The sequence below is a fragment of the Pelobates fuscus genome, chromosome 6, assembly GCF_036172605.1.
Source record: "Pelobates fuscus isolate aPelFus1 chromosome 6, aPelFus1.pri, whole genome shotgun sequence".
NCBI classification, from domain to species: Eukaryota; Metazoa; Chordata; class Amphibia; order Anura; family Pelobatidae; genus Pelobates; species Pelobates fuscus.
The window spans coordinates 228,413,463-228,432,922 of NC_086322.1; the positions used below are offsets into that span (position 1 = coordinate 228,413,463).

Genomic DNA, 19,460 nt, shown 5'->3' on the forward strand with positions numbered 1-19,460 from the left:
AAGAATTATGGACATGGCGAATGACGCCTATGAGAGGGCTGACGATTTTACCCCAGATACGGTGCGTGAGTGGGCACGAGATACCAGAGAATGGGCACAAATGTGCTTCTGTTTCCTCGGGAACACCAATGTAGCCCTCTCTTCAGAGAGGCGCCGAGCAGCACTTTACCGTATCGACGACAAACTTGTCGAACTTGGGGATAAAGAATTAGCAAACTATTCGGAGAGACCTTCCTTAAAGAGTTAAACAAAGGTTTTTTTTTTACGTCCCTTAAAAAGGTGCAAACATCGATGCAGAAAGTTTTCCGCGGCCCTAACACCCGAGGTGTTTTTGGCAGGGCTGGCCGGCAGAGGGGCCGTGCTGCCAGCCATTTCTGGCCGTCCGGCCCCTGCACAACTAGGACTCAACCGTTCTACCAAACAGACTTGTCTACTCGACATCGATTCCACCAATTCAGGGGATCAGATCGTGGCCGCGGCGGCCAAGGGCACTCCCGGGCAAGATTCTCCAACGGTAAGTCAACATTCTTCCCTGCCTCTAACCTCCTGTCATATCGCAGGTCGTGTTTCTCTTTTTTTTTCCAGAACTGGACAAACCTATCCTCAGACACGTGGATCCTCCAAACAGTGTGGGGCTATCAAATAGAGTTCGAGACGACCCTATTCCAACGGGCCCCTCCACGTCCGATCCAAGTTACACGGGAGACGCCCGTCTAATAGAGAACTACAGTCCAAAGGTGCCATTCAGCCGGCCCCAGATTCAACCGGATTCTACAGCAACATCTTCCTGGTCAGGAAGAAAACCGGCGAATTTCACGCCGTTATCAATCTCAGGGAGCTCAATTCTCACGTGGTATACCAACATTTCAAAATGAAGGGTATCCACCTTCTCCGGGATCTACTTCGAGACAACGACTGGTTTACTCGTCTAGACCTCAAAGATGCGTACTTTACCATCCCGGTACACAAAAGGAGTCGTCCCTACCTCCGCTTCTTCTGGCACAAGACACCCTGGAAATTGACCTGCCTCCCATTCGGCCTCAGTTTGGCCCCGTGATGCTTCACCAAGATAATGAAGCCAGTAGTGGCGAAACTCAGAGCCCACGGCATAAGATGTATCATTTACCTCGACGACATCTTGATCTTCGACGAGGATACAGGGTCTCTGAGGAGACACACAACCTACATGATACATCTACTCGAGTCTCTAGGTTTCATTATCAATCGCCCCAAGTCCTCGATGACCCCGGCTCAATCAATTCTATTTCTCAGATTCAAAATAAACTCCACATCATGCACTCTGCGCCTCCCGGCCGCAAAGATTGCAGCCATTCGCAGAGAAATCCAGAAAGTACTGCGATTGACATCCATACCCCTGAGACTACTGGCACGGATCGTAGGCCTTCTCTCCTCATCCATCCAGGCCATTTGTCCCGGACCCCTGCACTACAGAGCCATGCAATCCCTCAAGACCAAATTCCTTCACAGAAAACCTACATACGACCCACCGGTCCCTATGTCGGACGAGGTTCGGGAGGAACTGCACTGGTGGCTGAACTGCATGCAGGCTTGGAACGGCAGGGCCATATTCGGAAGCCAGCCAGACTTCGTGCTGGAATCAGACGCCAGACGATCAGGCTGGGGAGCAACTGACGGAACTTCCTCCACGGGAGGGGTATGGACTTCCCAGGAGCTCTCGATGCACATCAACTGCCTGGAACTCTTGGCCGGATTGTTCGCCATTCGCAGCCTGGCAAAGGAATGATCCAACTGCTGCATCATGCTCCAAATGGACAACGTCTCAGCTGTAAGATACATCAACCGCCTCGGAGGCACACGTTCCCAAGCACTAGTGGAACTCACCAAAGAGATCTTCGACTACTGCCTACCACGCAACATCACGCTGCTGGCAGAATATTTGCCGGAACAATCCAACATGATGGTGGACTGGTACTCACGCCACTGGCGAGACGCCAGCGATTGGCAACTAGACCCTCAAGTTTTCACAATACTAGACGCACAGAGGGACCCTTTCATCCTAGAACTATTTACATCCCGCAACAACCGACAAACGAAGAACTTCTTTAGCTGGCTCCCAGACCCGGAGAGCCTAGCAACAGATGCTTTTCTACAACAATGGCCACAAAGCGGAGCTTACGCATTCCCGCCTTTCTCAATGATAACAACCTCGCCACTGTGAACTGGAGAAGCCTGGTTGCTAGCCTCCTGCCCTTGGACTATGGCCCTGCAGGTTAAACCATTTATATTCCCTGCAGAAAGGCTTATTCATGCCTTTCTGCCGGGGTGTTCGGTAGATTCCAGCTACCGAACAAACTGGCGAACGATGGACCACCTGGGAGCTGGAGTGTGCCACCAATTGACCGCCCAGAAGCTGCGGTTAACCGCAGCTTAATTGAAGAACGCTGGGTGGCCTTTGTTCGTTTGTCGAACACGTGGCGACGGCCATCTTACGAGTCCCGAACGGCCAGCGGTGTTCAGCGCTAAAACTATGGAACTAAAAACGGACACTTATTTGCGCGAACACCGCTGAGCCGTCCGCCCCTTGGTTCCTATTCGTGCCCTTAGGGTCGAACACCGGTTCATTCGGTATTTTGGAATATGTGAATATGTTACCCCAGATAGCTAAGCCATGGAGCCCATTCGTGTAACGAAAGACTATGTGAAAGACTTTGGCTCCATGGCGATTGAACTGTATGTATATGATCTGAGCACCATTCGGTAATAATGTGCGCTCAGATCCAAGCTATCTGGGGATATGTAGAATGTATATATTTTATGTCCTAAATGTATCAGTAGGTAATTTTATGTCTTGTACTGTCTTTTTGTCTGCCATGTGTGTAATGGAGTTTGCCTCTGTCCTAGGAGATAATTGGATTTCTTCCCCAATTATCTCCAGGCCAGAGGGGAGGGATTTGGAGGCATTGTGGGAGGTAACTCCTGTGTGATTGGTGTATTATGTAATTGTTGTAAGTCCCTCCCTTGCATGGGAGAATCCTTTATAAGACAGTTGTGTGAATAGGTCAGTGTTGTTCCTGCTTGGCCTTCAAAGCGATGTGTCGTCTCGTTCTTTGGGGGAATTTGAATGTATGCCGATTGCCAGGAGTGTAGGATGTTTAATGCCTTTTCCTGTTCGGCTGTTTCCAGTGTTCGTATGATTCCAGTTCGGGAGATTGGGTAATTCATGTATGTGCAGTTGGGAGTTGGTGAATTCGTGTAGTCTGCAGTTCGGAAGATTGGTGCTTACAGTAGCTGCCTGTGTATCTGGAAAGGGGGATATCGCCTAAACGGTTTTTATCCTCTTGTGGGCAAAACGGTCCGTTACAAACCATGGTTCCCGGACCTTCTGGATCTGTCGATCAGGGACCCCGACCAGAGGCTCCGACCATCCTCAAGAACCCGTTGGGACTACCTCATCCGCTGGTCATGGAGGAGCGCCTTCCCCTGGTTTCCTGGACTCTTTCTGGGGTTCCTGGCGAACCAAGGACCTATCGCAGGAAACAAAGGATCTCCTATGGGACTCATGGGCGACCGGGAACGAGGAGGTGCTACTTATCAGCATGGCACTCCTGGACAAGTTGGTGTTTGGGACGGGATCTCAATCCCTTTACTGCACCTACTTCCTCCATCATGAATTTATTAACCTCTCTATTCACAGCCAGAAAGTCTTATCGGTCTATCAACATGGTACGTTCAGCCATCTCAGCGGCCCATACTCTGACCCACGGTACTCATGTCGGTCAGGACCCGCTCGTCTGCAGACTCCTCCGCGGCATGCACCTTCGACACCCCCCGGAACCCAAATATTCAATCCTTGGGGAACGTCGGCATTGTTTTATAATTCTTGCGGGATTGGCCTCCCAACAAAGATTTGTCACTCCGCCAACTTACCGCGAAATTCCCCTTCCTGCTCTGTCTGGTTTTCTTTCAATGGGTTTCTGACATACGAGCCTTCGATGCCGACGCATTTACCCTTTGCCCGACGGGGGTAACCTTTCAGGTCTCACGAAGCACAAAGTCCAACTCTTCCTTGGTCTTCTACCCCTTCTTCCCTTCAGACCCACAACTCTGCGTGGTCTCTACTCTCCGTCACTACGTGGAAGCCACCGCGATGTTGATCTTCCAATCGTCAACTTCTCATCTTATACGTCCGCCCTTACAGTCCAGCTTTGGCCACTACGTTAGCCAGATGGGTTAGATGGCTACTATCCCTTGCAGGTATTGACCAAACTTTTGGAGCACATTCCGTCCGCTGGGCCGCGGCCTCTTCAGCTTATGCAGCAGGTGCTTCCCTTTCAGACATCTTACGAATCCACTTTTAGGAAATTTTACTTCCGTCCTCTTGATAATCCAGCTTTTGCTCTACTTTTCCAGCGTTAAAATTGCAAAATACGAAGCCTCCTGTCATGTGATAAAATTGAAGATTATGTTAGCTTCAGTGTACTGATAATCTTAATTTTAATAATGACAGGAGGCAAGTATTTTCCCTCCCTACTCTCTTTCGTTCTTTCGTTCTTCCCTCCCTATTAATTTCATATCATGTATGGCATTTTGTTTTCTCATATTATTGTATAAATAACTAACTTGGTAGCATTTGTTTCAATGCCTTACTTACGTTCATTCGAAGATTTTCATACATATACTCAATATGGGTGGGATATTTAGTTAACACCGTTAGATGGGAGGACGTTTTGTTATTATTATACTAGATGTCATTAAGTTAAATTAAGGGATAGACATTCATTGTTTTACACAATCATTTTTTGGAATCTAATACCCTTTATACTCTAGTTTCAGCTTAATCAGAAACCACAAGGAAATATTAAAGACTCCATGCAAGGTTTCGTCATCATCACACAATGGAACCTTATCATCAAGTCATGGGAGATCATCGTTTGAAAGCAGGATGCCTTTGTCTGCATTCTACCTGTTCCTGTTCAATTTATTCATATTAGTTTTCCATTATCTTATTCTATGGACTTTTTTCAAGTTGTTCTATTATTATTCTGCATTTATGACCTTGTGATGTCGCAGTTTTAAAAAGGAAATGATGTCATATGTCATGCCTCTTATACCCTATACTACATTGTGATTGGTTCTAAGTTGTGTCACTCTTTTCTTTGCTGCTATGGAGTTAGTAAAGAAAGATTATGCAAAATACTCGCCTCCTGTCATTATTAAAATTAAGATTATCAGTACACTTAAGCTAACATAATCTTTTACATAATAGTTACATAGCTGAACAGAGACTTGCGTCCATCAAGTTCAGCCTTCCTCACATTTGTTTTTTGCTGTTTATCCAAAAGAAGGCAAAAAAACCCAGTCTGAAGCACAATTTTGCAACAAGCTAGGAAAAAAAATCCTTCTTGACCCCAGAATGGCAGTCAGATTTATCCTTGGATCAAGCAGTTATTACCCTAAATTGAAATATTATATCCTTGAATATGCTGTTTTTGCAAGTATACATCTAGTAGCTGTTTGAACATCTGTATGGACTCTGATAAAACCACTTCTTCAGGCAGAGAATTCCACATCCTGATTGTTCTTACAGTAAAAAAACCTTTCCTGTGCCTTAGACGAAATCTTCTTTCTTCCAGTCTAAAAGCATGGCCTCGTGTCCTATGTAAAGTCCGGTTTGTGAATAGATTTCCACACAATGGTTTGTATTGGCCCCGAATATATTTGTATAATGTTATCATATCCCCTCTCAGGCGACATTTTTCTAAACTAAATAGGTTTAAATTTGTTAACCTTTCTTCATAGCTGATATGTTCCATTCCTTTTATTAATTTTGTAGCCCACCTCTGCACTTTTTCTAGTGCCATAATACCCTTCTTTAGAACAGGTGCCCAAAATTGCACAGCATATTCAATATGTGGTCTTACCAGTGATTTATAAAGAGGCAAAATGATATTTTCGTCCCGAGAATGAATGCCCTTTTTCATTCATGACAATACCTTACTGGCCTTGGCCACTGCTGATTGACATTGCACATTGTTGCATAGTTTGTTGTCTATAACAATTCCCAAGTCCTTTTCGTGTGTTGTTATCCCTAATTCGCTTCCATTAAGGGTATACGTTGCTTGTGTATTCTTCACGCCGAAGTGCATAACTTTGCAACATTAAATTTCATCTGCCATTTGAGTGCCCAGTCCCCCAGTCTATCTAAATCCCTCTGCAGCAAAGTAATATCTTGCTCACATTGTATTATTTTACAAAGTTTTGTGTCATCTGCAAACACTGAAACATGACTTTAAATGCTGTCTTCAAGATCATTTATAAACATGTTAACTAGAAGGGGTCCCAGAACAGACCCCTGAGGGACACCACTTGCAAACCTCTGTCCAGCTTGAAAATTTACCATTAATGACAACTCTTTGTACTCTGTTTTTAAGCCAATGTTCTACCCAAGAACAAGCATTTTCATCTAGACCAATTTAATTGAGTTTGAACACTAATCTATTGTGTGGAACTGTATCAAATGCCTTTGCAAAATCCAAATAGATCACATCCACTGCAACACCCTGATCTATACTTCTACTTACTTCTTCGTAGAACGCAATCAAGTTAGTTTGACATGACCTGTGCTTCATAAAACCGTGCTGATTTTTGCTGATAACCATGTTCTTCTCAAGGAATTCTTGAATATTATCCCTTAAAACCTTTCAAATATTTTACCAGCCACAGAAGTTAAGCTCACAGGTCTATAATTTCCAGGCAAGGAATTTGAACCCTTTTTGAATATAGGAACCACATCTGCCATCTTCAATTATAAAACAAACAATAGGTATTTTCCACCAGTAAAGAGCTTCCTTATGAGGATGTAGCTTGAGTAAGTGGAGCAACCAGGGAAGGGGCAGACTAAGTGAAGTGTTCTGATCACATAGTATACCACTGCTTGATGACATTTTACTTGAACACTACACAACATAAGCAACACAATAAAGTGCAAACTGGAAGTCCAAAATTTTTTAGGGGAAGCATAGTCCCAAAATAAAACATATCAGCCTTAACCCCTTAAGGACACATGACATGTGTGAAATGTCATGATTCCCTTTTATTCCAGAAGTTCGGTCCTTAAGGGGTTAATCATATGTGAATGGTACTGAACCAGTAAACTCTTAGAAACCTAGTTATCATTTTTTCCCTGTCATGTGGTTCCTGGTGACTATGCTAAAAAGCACTTACTGTTCCTGTATACATGATTAAGGCTCATTTGAGCCAAAACATTGTAATTTGGCATTGTAATAACTTATTTTTTGCACCTTACTATGTTGCCTGTATTGTGTTCTGACTATGAATTGTGGGACTTATTGTTCCCTGTATACAGAGCACTATTGGGCGTGGAATGGGCCACAGGAGGGGACATGATTAAGTTGTGGTTTTATCTTTATTTGGCTGTCGATATATTACTCCAAATAATTTTCCATCCATTGTATGGTAGGCTTAGAGTTAGATTTATTATTTATTTTTATTTGTGTATAAGTGAAGCAGATCTTCCACAGAGTGGAGTGGCATGAATAAGACATACCTGTGTATTAAGAAGGATAACTAGATAGAACAGTGATTTGTAATCAAAGACCAGGATTTTAAATTGAACCTTTAATATTATGGGAAACCAGTGCCAGGATTGACAGGTGAGAAGTGCAGGAGGACAGGAAGATGATCCTGGTTGCAGCATTCATTATGGATGGTAATGGGCCAAGCTTAAGATGTATGAGACCAGTGAGGTGTGGATTTGTGGATTGCAGAAGTTAAGGCAAGAGCTGATTGTGGTACGGATGAGCACCATTCAGTGTTAGGTAGGGGCAGATGCAAGCTGTATTTTTAAGATGGAAGCAACAGAATCAATAATAAATGTAATATTAATATGGAGTTTAAGAGACATGAATACATGGCAAGCTATAAAAAACACTAAAAGCATTCAAGTGCCGGAATAAAAAATCGTCAGTTTCAGATGCCTTTGTGTGGCTTTTGTCTCAATTCCAAGCTTTTAATATTCAACAACCTTTGAATCCTTATCTGTACTTACTTTCTGAACTTTTTGCTTAAGGGCAAATGGTAGTCATATAACTGGAGACCCCTGCTTTGGCCATTTTATCAGTTCTAAACCCACAGTCAGATGTAGAGGAATGGGATATTATTATCAGAGATCTGATTTCTATCTCTCCACTTCATAACCTGCAGACCACACCTCCTATCATACAGATAATGAGCAGCTGCAGTCAATTCACTGCGTTACGTAAACGCAGGGACTACGTAAATCCAAAAAAATTGCATACCACCACAAAGTGTGGAATGAAAGTGGGAATCACAAAACCAATATTCCTTTTTTATAACTATAAATTGAGTTAGGCAAGGTGATAAGCCTGTCACAGACTTGGAAGGAAAAGACAACAAAACCACATTAGTGCATAATCATCTTCCCTAAATAACTTTGCAAATAAGATTTTAAACATTTTATTTTTATTTTTGCTTCATGTACTGACTAAATAAGAAAAAGGAAACCCTTACTGTACATAATACTAGCAACATATAATTTTTTAAAGAAACAATATAGTGTCAGCAATATAAATATATATTCCTAATACTATAGTGTTAAACTAAGTGTTTAACCACTCCTCCCCCTGTGGGGTTAAAAAGTGATTTTACTAACCCTTTCTGCCTTGCCGCGCCAGTCATACTGAGACTGGCCCCGCCTCCATGGCTGAGATTATCAATCTTGAAGAACTCATCCAATCCAATGCTTTCCCATAGAAAAGCATTGCAAGGTTATTGCGCATGAGCTGCAAAACACCACATGGTGACAATCAGCATCTCATTGAGATTCATTGAATCAATACATCTCTATAGGAAGGATTTAGTGTCTCAATGAAGAGTGTCTGAGTGACTGCTAACAGAGGTGTTACTTTTCTCCAAAAAGACAATGTTCACATTGAAAAGCCGGCAGGGACAGGCTATGGACATTAGAATTACTACACCCTGTTCCAAATTATTATGCAAATTATATTTTTCTCATTTACCTAAATAATTTATGTAAATAACAGTCAGCATAATTCTCATGTTCTCAACTATTAAGAGTACAAATCAAATTTTATTGAACAAACCTCCTAATGATAACAGTATTTTTTTTTTTAAACAATGCACTGTTCCAAATGATTACACACAGTGAGTTTCAAAACAACTTGATAGGTTGTAAAGAACTGAAAATTGTCATTTGTTGTGTTTGCAGCATATTTACTGAAATCAAAAGCTATTTCAATCAAACTTATAACAACATTTAAACTTTTTAAACATTTTAACAGGTCACGTTACATTTTAACATAGGACCCCTTATTTGATAGCAGCTTCACGAGTCTTTCATCCATTGAACTTGTGAGTTTTTGGACAGTTTCTGCTTGAATTTGTTTGCAAGATGTCAGAATAGCCTCCCAGAGCTGCTGTTTGGATGTAAACTGCCTCCCACCCTCATAGATCTTTTGCTTGAGGATGCTCCAAAGGTTCTCAATAGGATTAAGGTCAGGGAAGGATGGAGGCCACACCACAACTTTCTCTCCTTTTATCCCCATAGCAGCCATTGATACAGAGGTATTCTTTGCAGCATAAAATGGCGCATTGTCATGCATGAAGATGATTTTATTATGGAAAGCATATTTCTTTCATCTGTACCAGGGAAGAAAGTGCTCAGTCAGAAACTCCACATACTTTGCAAAGGTCGTCTTTACACCTTCGGGGACCCTAAAGGGGCCGACCAGCTCTCTTCCCATGATTTCGGCCCAAAACATAACTCCGTTTCTGCTTGTGAGCATTTGTTAGTGGTGGCCGAATAGAAGGTTTATGCACAGTTGCAAGACTGGAGGACTCTGCAGAAATCTTCCTCAATGTGCCTTTATCTGCACGAACCCGTCTGTGCTCTAAATCAGCCACAGATCTCTTAATAGTGCAATGATCACGCTTAAGTTTTCGTGAAATATCTAATGTTTTCATACCTCGTCCAAGGCATTGAACTATTTCACTCTTTTCGGCAGCAGACAGATCCTTTTTCTTACCCATATTGCATGAAAATGGTGCTCTGCTTAATAATGTGGAACACCCTCCTTTAGTAGTTTTTCCTTAAATTGGGCTCACCTGGCAATCTAATTATCACAGGTGTCCGAGATTGTTTTCAGTGATTAAAAGAGCCCTGAGACACAATGCCATCCATGAGTTAAACTGAAAAACTAAATATTTAATCTTTGTGACACTTAAATAGAATTTGCATAATAATTTGGAACAGGGTGTACATTAAACTGTAGAGTTTTTAATGATGATTTTTAAATTTATTTATTTATTCCATAATCTTAAAATTACTATTGGTTGTCTGTTCACATATTAAAATAATACCATCTATAGTGTACACTATAGATGCAATGTACATTATGTTATTTTGCACACTATAGTGCACTGTACATTCCATTATTTTATAGTAAAAAACCAAAGAAAAACAAGTTACATGCGCTCTCTCCTTAATTTTTTTAAAAAAATTGATACAAATGCAGAAATGGTTAGAGTTAGGACCCACCTGGGGGGGGGTCTGCCTTGACGTTGGCAGGTGGGCTTATCCTCTCATGGCCATTGGAGGTAACTAAAAACCCTCAAGAGCGCAGGTAACTTGTTTTTCTTTGGTTTTTACTATATATTGGGGCTGATGTGTACTGTAGTCTTTGCTGCCGCCCAGTAGTGATGGGAGTGAGCGCATGACTTATCTTTCTGCATTTGTATCCATTTTTTGTATCACTCAGCCTTGTTACAATGCAGCCGCCCATTCCATGTGTTCCCTATTAAGGGTTAATAATGTATAGGGGTGTATATAAAAAAGACCCCTTTCTGTCTCATTAGAGATCTTTGCAAGAAGCTCATGGAAGCAAGGTGAATGGCTAGAGTTAGGACCCACCTGGGAGGGGTCTGCCTTGACGTTGGCAGGTGGGCTTATCCTCTCATGGCCATTGGAGGTAACTAAAAAACCTCCATTCGTTTTAAAAATACATAGGGATTAAGGAGAGAGCGCAGGTAACTTGTTTTTCTTTGGTTTTTGCTGCTTTGGATAGATCAAACTCCGTGTCCTGGATAAAAAATATGGGCCCAGAGCACATACTTGCAGCCTTATAAAAAATGAATAAAGCTGCCTGTACCCCTGTACTTCTACATCGCTGCTTTCCCCAAATAACTCCGCAACACAACTCCCAAACTTCCACAAAACAGCTTCTCAATAACCATAGTAACATGTCCCTCCTTCCAGCCTATTCCCTACCTATTAACCTGCCTCCTGACTCAGAACTGGCTAAACCAGTTTGTTAATGTGACAAACTCCCCTTTCCAAGTGAGTTTGCCACGAGCTCCTGGAGGAGTCTGCTTGCCAGCCTCCTGTCCACAGACTATGGGCCCTGTAATATACACTGAAAAGTCTCTGTTCGTGTATTTGGACTATATGGTTCGGGAACCAAATAGCCACACGAACCGGAGACCACCCTGGAGCTTGTTAGGCCTAATTGCTACTTTGTAGCAATTTCCACCACAGTTTTTTAAGTGTTCGTCTGGGTGGCCACATTTCCTATAGACGACCAAAAGGTGGCGGCCATCTTGTTTGCATGAAAACAGGCAGCAGTGTTTGGTCGTCAAGTTCATGGAATTATGTTCAGACACTGAAACTCCCGAACAACGCTGTACTTCCATGATCGCCTGAGTTCGATTTAATAACACTTAGGAAGACACTGTTCGATGGAAACGTTTCCACAAACAAGGGAAACAAGCTCCAGGGTAAGACTCTTGAATATGTTTGGTAGTTCAGTTTTTAAACTATCGAACTAGACCAACCACAAGCCCTGATTCTCTGGAACTGTTTTGGGCATGGGACCATGAACCCTTGAACCGATCTGGGTGATTTTTGGATATGTTGGTCACCCAGATCAGGGCTATCAAGTGATCTTTGTGGGGCTTTTATGTGTTTAAAGGTATTTTTGAGGTTTTGTAAAAGTGTATGTTTTCTGTGCCTGGAGATAATTGAGTTTAATACAGTGGTGACTCAATTATCTCCCAGGCTTTACCTATTTTGTATGGGAGTGTCCTGGACCTGAGAGCCAATGTAATCGTGTGTGTATGTTTTTTACTGTAGTCTACTCTCAGGTCCAGGGGGGAATGGGGCAAGGGGACCTGCATATAAGGCCAGTTGTGACTGTCATTAAACAGATTTGTTTTACCCTTCATGAAGTCTAGGCTCATGTTTGGGGGATTGGAGAGCTATATTCACTCTGGGGATTGCTATAATCACTATAGTCCCTTGGCTTACAACGATTTTATTAAAGACACGGAGGCTCATATTATGCATAACTCTTTCTTTATTTCCTCAGCAGCAAAGATAGAGGAATATAAATATTATCAAAAGTGAAAGAAAAAACTGTACAGGCACAACAGGCAACCAATCACATAATCAAGGAAGTAGCTATATAAGTCCTGTGTCTCCCACAATCCCCCTCTTTCTTTGCTGCTTCCTCAGACAGCTAAGTATCCATGTTTAGCTCTCTTACTTGATGCACTTTGATTGTGGTATTTCTTATTATTATTGCTATTTACTGAATTTGCTTGGTGTTGCTTTTATTGATGCATCCCTTGTTTCATTTGTATATCCATCGTTTTTATTTGTTGTGCTCCGCTTAGTGTGCCTTGGGATCCCTGGGGGTTTTTCCCCTTTACCGGGAGATTTTTCTCCCTGCCTTCCCCTTGCTCCCTCTCGCGGGTGCAGACGGTGATTTTTGCCGCGGCCGGTCCTTTCATCACGACCGCGGCTACGTGCACTTCCCTGCCCGCTCACGGACTCCCCGCGCGGGCAGAGTGCACGCGCCCCTTCCCCCGATGGGTGCACGGCCGCGAGCACTTCCCTCGCGTGCGGCGGCCATTTTGGAGTAACCTCCATGCGGTCTGCCTCCTAGTTGCCGTGCAGTCGGTCACCTCGATCCCTCTCGGGCACACTAACGGTCTGAAAATTTCTTATTGCTTTTCTCTGTGGGTTACTCAACCCTTTTAGTTCTCTCCTGTTTCATTAGTTTACAGTTTGCTCTTGCAAATTATTGCCATCATGCAGGATAGGGATGATGGGCCTGCAGATCCCTCTGGGGACTTTACCATGGAGACTACTGAGAGTGCTATGGCCTCTCAGGAATTTCAAGCTTTGCTTGAAGCCACTATGGCTTCCTCACTGCAGAAGGCTATTGCCTCAGCCATGGGGGCTGTCTCCTCCTCATTTACCCACTCCCTGCATTCAATGGTTTTACCTGCAGTAGCCACCCCAGCTTCCCAGGGTGGGGGGTCCCCTTCCCCTGCCCAGACAGTGCCTGGGGCACGTAAGGCTAAGGCCAAATCCAAAAATGTTGGCTCCAACTCCTCGATGCAGGTGCTACCTGCCATGAATGACACGCTGGAAGCGGTCACTGATAGCGCGCACCCCACGCGCAAAAGAGCCCCTGGCCGGGCTAAAAAGGCTAGACTATGGAAAAGGGCTAGGGCCCTAGATGATGGGTCAGATACCGACCGGAGTGTGGAGGATGAGTCCGACCTTATGGGATATGACTCCTTTGACGAAGGTGAATCTGGCGAGGATTTGCCCCTTACGGGCGTGACCCCCTCGGGCTCCTCTGCCAAGGCCAGTGGCCAATTGTTAGACACCTCTGGGGATACCAAGGCGATTCTTGACCCGCAGGGTAACCCCCTGTTCGACCCTGACGACCTGCGGCACCCCAGGTCCGCCGAGTGGGTTCCCCCAGACCATATTGCCCAGTACGTGGCTAAGCGTATTCGCACCCCGCTCTCTAAAGAAGGCCGCAATAAACTGCGCGCCGAATGCCCGAGACCTTCCCTCCCCGGCGCTGCCGGCAGAACCCCGGATATTGACCCCCAAATTGCCCAATTCCTCAATAAGTCGGGCTGGAAGCCCAAGAAGGGCCTTGACCACTCCCTGAAAGGGTGCCAGGACAAGATCCTGGATACTCTGGGGCCCCTATCGAAGCTATACGAGCTTCTCGAGGCTGCCAAATCTGGGGACTCCGTTTTGGATATGGACGTGGCCATTGGATGGGTCCAGCGGGCTATATGCCTGCTGGGCAATGCTAATACAGCTATGTCCTCCGAGAGGCGTAAGGCGATCCTCCTAAAGATCGACCCTAAGCTGGCCGCTATGACAGTGACAGAACCTGACCCGACTGAGGAGGGCTTACTGTTCGGCTCCTCCTTTGTCAAAGACATGGGCTCCTATGTAAAGACCTTTACGGCAATTGATAAAGCGCAGGCGAACATGAAGCGCATGTTCGCGCCCAAGGTTTTTGGAGGGGCCGGGCGTAGCAGGAACCGTCCGCCTGGCCGCGGTTACAGAAGCTCGTTCCGAGCACTCAGAGGTTCCTTTTTTCCATCACGAGGCTTCCAGGACCCGAGAGCACCCACCTTCTTCCCAGCCAGAGGCAGAGCTTGGGGTTCCAGATACCCCCGCAGTGGCGCTCCAAACAGACGTCCTTACGGTGAGTACCCCTTCTTCCCCTCCCGCTCAGGTTCAGGTAGCGGGGAGGCTAGCCTTGTTTTATCACAGGTGGGTGGCACTGACCTCAGATGCTTGGGTACTACAGTGTGTAAGGGGATATCGCCTAGAGTTCGTTTCTATGCCTGTCCAGTTTTGTCCCCCCAGAGAACTGTCTCTTCCACCAGATCAGGACGAGATGATTTCCGCGGAAGTCGTGGAAATGTTGTCCAAGGGCGCAATAGAGGAACTGCCGTTCGCCGCAAGAGGCTTTACGAGCAATCTGTTCCTAGTACCAAAGAAAGGGGGTGGAGTTCGCCCCGTGATAAATCTTCGCCCTCTCAATGCTTTCCTGCGTTACCAACATTTCCAGATGGAAGGCATACACTGCCTCAGAGACCTTCTACGCCAGTCGGATTGGCTGGCCAAACTGGACCTGAAGGACGCTTACTTCACGGTTCCCATTGCTTCAGACTGCAGGGACTACCTACATTTCACTTGGCATGGCCGACGATGGCGCTTCACCTGCCTGCCTTTCGGTCTTCGGCTCCTTGGTGCTTCACCAAGCTCTTGAAATCGGTGGTGGCATTCCTCCGGACCTCCTACTACACTTGGCATGGACGACCGACCTTTTGCAAGGTTTGGGATTTCTGATCAATTGGGACAAATCGGTCCTGACCCCCGCCCAGTCGATAGAATTTCTGGGCTTCAAAGTGGAATCCGTCCAACAATTTCTATTTCTACCGGATTCCAAGATGAAAGCCATCCAGAAGGAAATCCGGAGGGCTCTTCGTGTCTCGGACTTGTCAGTAAGACAATTGGCGAGAATTATTGGCCTCCTCGCAGCCTCTATTCAGGCGATCTTCCCGGGCCCACTACATTACAGAGCCCTTCAACGGCTCAAAGGGTCACACCTTCGATTGGGCCACTCCTACGAATCTCGGATACGCTTGGACGCGGAGTCCAGAGACGAGTTAGAATGGTGGTTGGCACACATGGAGGCGTGGAACGGGAGAGCCATTTTCGGTTCCGCCCCGGACGTGGTGATAGAGTCCGATGCCAGCTTTTGCATGGCTGGGGTGCTCGTTGTGGCGACGTTTCCACAGGCGGCAGATGGTCCGACACAGAGAAGTTGCTTCACATCAACTGCTTGGAACTCCTGGCAGGGGCCTTCGCGATCCGCAGCCTCACCCCAGAGCGGGCGAATTGCTGCGTTCTTCTCAAGATGGACAACGTGTCAGCGGTCCGTTACATAAATCACGTCGGGGGGACCAAATCCAAGATGTTGGCGATTCTAGCAAAATAATTCTGGCAGTTTTGCCTTTACAACAACATCTCGGTGACGGCAGAGCACATCCCAGGTCTGGACAATTCGGGGGCAGATTGGAATTCCAGACACTTAAGAGACTCTGGAGATTGGCGTTTACACGCTTCTGTGTTCCGGAGCATAGCCGAGTTATGGGGAATGTTCAAGTTAGATCTGTTCGCTTCGAGACTGAACACGCAGCTCCCGAAATTCTTCAGTTGGAGACCGGATCCGGCTGCGGTGGCGACGGATGCATTTCTCCAGGAATGGCCTCGGGGTCGCCTGTACGCATTTCCCCCATTCAACATGATCGCTCGCACGATCTCGAAGTTGGTTCAGCACGACTGCTGTCTGGCACTTGTCACCCCTCTATGGAGGTCTCGTCCATGGTTCCCTCGGTTGATGGAATTGTCGATAGACTACCCTCGATTGATACCGGTCTTCCCGGAACTCCTTCTGGATCCGGATGGGAACTCGCACGAACTAGTGTTACGACACCAGTTACCCCTGATGGCGTGGTTCCTTTCAGGGGACCCTGGGTTGTCCCAGACGTTCCACGATCAACTCTCATGCTCCTCGATAACGCCTGGGCTCCGGGTACACGAGCAGCTTACCGAGCTTTATGGAGATCGTGGTCTGGTTGGTGCCTGGAGCGGGCAATGGATCCCGTATCTGCCCCTCTACATTTGATCCTGGAATTCCTCACGTTCCTGTTCGACTCGGGCAAGGCTTATCGCACGATCAACCTCTTCAGATCGGCCATTTCGGCCGGTCATAAGGGTTTAAACGGTTCCCCTGTTGGCAGACATCCCTTTGTGTGTCGCCTTCTCAAGGGTATTCGCCTTGCTCGTCCCCCTCGACCTCGTTTCTCTGCCTTTTGGGATGTCAACATTATGTTGCAGTTCCTATCATCGTGGTATCCTAACCAGGATCTGACTCTTAAACAGTTGTCGTCCTAACTAGTGATGTTACTCTGTTTGATTTCTTGTAAGAGGGTCTCCGATGTCAGAGCCCTGGATTGGGACGCCATTGCCTTTACTCCGGAAGGCGTTACTTTTGACATATCCAGAAGGACTAAATCCGCATCCAAGTCGTTTACATACCCTAGGTTTTCTGGTTGTCCGGCGCTCTGCCCGGTGGACTGTATCAAAGTTTATCTGGATGTTACACGTCCCCTACGTTCATCCGAACTACATGCGTTGTTCATATCCTTTAAATCGCCCCACCGTCCGGTCTCGACACCTACCCTGGGACGCTGGTTACGATGGCTATTGTCTTCGGCGGGTATAGACACCTCGGTGTTCACACCTCACTCTGTGAGGGGCGCGATGGCTTCGAAAGCATCTACGGTCGGTTGTCGTATGGAAGACATTATGTGGGCAGCAGATTGGTCGCGAGAATCGACCTTTCGAGAATTCTATTTCAGACCAATTGAACACATCGCATCTCGGGTGATTGCACAGCTTTGAACTTGCATAATATGAGCCTCCGTGTCTTTAATAAAATTCCCAGATTTTACTAGTAACATGACGTAAAGTCATGATTTTATTAAAGACACGGAGGCGAGTATTATTCCCTCCCACCCTCCCGGTGTGGAGTTGGGATAGGAGATGCTCCGATACTATTCAGGTATGTTTTCAATTTGGTCTGTGTTTATATCATGTTTTAGATGATTTTTGTACGTTTTATGCTGATTTCTGATTTTTATATATTCTCTATTCCAGAATCCAGTTCTTTTGTTTGTGACTCCTCATGGCTAAGTTTGGTAAGTCTACAGTTTTGAGTTTGGAAATTACCATATTTTTCTATCTCTTTTAGCTTGAAGTTATCGCATTGTTTCCCGTTTCCTGTTTGGATCAAGTGGGACATCGTTCATCTTACCTGGTCTTCGGTTTTGCAAGAAAGAGGGGGATTGTGGGAGACACAGGACTTATATAGCTACTTCCTCGATTATGTGATTGGTTGCCTGTTGTGCCTGTACAGTTTTTTCTTTCACTTTTGATAATATTTATATTCCTCTATCTTTGCTGCTGAGGAAATAAAGAAAGAGTTATGCAAAATACTCGCCTCCGTGTCTTTAATAAAATCATGACTTTACGTCATGTTACTAGTAAAATCTGGGAATTGCTCTTGTAAGAGCAGCCAGCTTTGCTCTCTAGACTAGGAGAGGTCTACTCACTGGAAGCTGGATCCTGGTCTTGGGTGCAGGGTGGGTGGAGGACCGCAAAACCCCAACCAAGCTGCAGTGGTTTGTGGGGTTTGCGGTGGTTATGGTGTCTGGTGCAGTGCTTATGGTTCTCCAGGATTACTAGGAAGCAGCGATTGATGGAGGTACCCGGTCGGGGTGCCAGGCGGTCCATCACAGTTAATTAACCTTTTTCAGTGCTTAAAACTGGCACATATACAGGTAATATCTGTAAAATGGTGAACTAAAAACTTTGGGAGTTATGGGCGTAAAAGCACAAACATTGTGTTAAAATGTCATTTTTCATGTCAATAACATCATCTAAGAAGACGTCACTGATGCAATCTTGAATGATAACTATACCTAGCGTCTATTCATACTACATCTCAAAGTTGCAATACTTGGGAATAAATATACCGCATTAACATCTAGTTTCTAGTTATAAGGTGTCTTCAAGTAAATGTTTTTACCAGGCATACACATACTAAAGACTGAGTAAAGTCATACAGTTCAAGACATTCTAGTTTGTCAGTTATAATTACCCATGCCTGCACATACAGCTTCTGCATCTCTCCTGTTTTTAAAGGACCACTATAGTGCCAGGAAAACAAACTCGTGGCCCCCCTCCCGCCGTGCTCTAGGGGGAGTAAGGGGTTAAATGCTTACCTTTCTCCAGCGCCGGGCTCCCTCGGTGCTGGGGACTCTCCTCCCTCTTCCACCGAATGCGCATGCATGGCAAGAGCTGCGCGAGCATTCAGTCAGTCAATAGGAAAGCATTCTCAAACAGTGAGAAGCGCGGAAGCGCCTCTAGCGGCTTTCAATGAGAAAGCCACTAGAGGCTGGATTAACCCATATGTAAACATAGCAGTTTCTCTGAAACTGCTATGTTTACAGCAGGCAAACTATAATCTCTGTTAATCTAATTTAAAACATTGACATCAATGTCACCACACACAAAGGTCCTAGATGGACCTGGCACCCAGACCACTTCATTAAGCTGAAGTGGTCTGGGTGCCTATAGTGGTCCTTTAAGTTAATATGCATGTCTGGAACTACTTCAGTATGAGAATAGTTTATGAACTTTTTTTGGTCTAGAGTTTAAAACATTTGTTAAAATAGACTTTTATCTAGTCTTTTAAGAAGGGGGGAATACTCACACACACGCTAAATACTAAAGTATGGTACAACTTCAAGTTTAATCCTGTATTTTCTGCTACAAATGTGCAGAACTAAATTATCTCTTTATCAATTCTGTGATAACTAAAATAATTCAGTTTTGCTCCTACAACAACAGCAAACAAGCATTTATGTTGTACAGCAGGCAATAAAATGTACATAAAATGAATCAGTAAATATTCTCTGTGTAAATACAACACGTTTGGTCTGTCTGTTGCTGATATTGTGCATCTTGC

The 19,460-nt window shown here is 45.1% G+C and overlaps 1 protein-coding gene across 1 annotated transcript in view; it reads left to right on the top strand.

Moving 5' to 3' along the window:
• The window catches only part of ANTXR2 (ANTXR cell adhesion molecule 2), a 192,201-nt gene that overhangs the window by 63,590 nt on the left and 109,151 nt on the right, over positions 1–19,460 (top strand). The window lies entirely within an intron of this gene.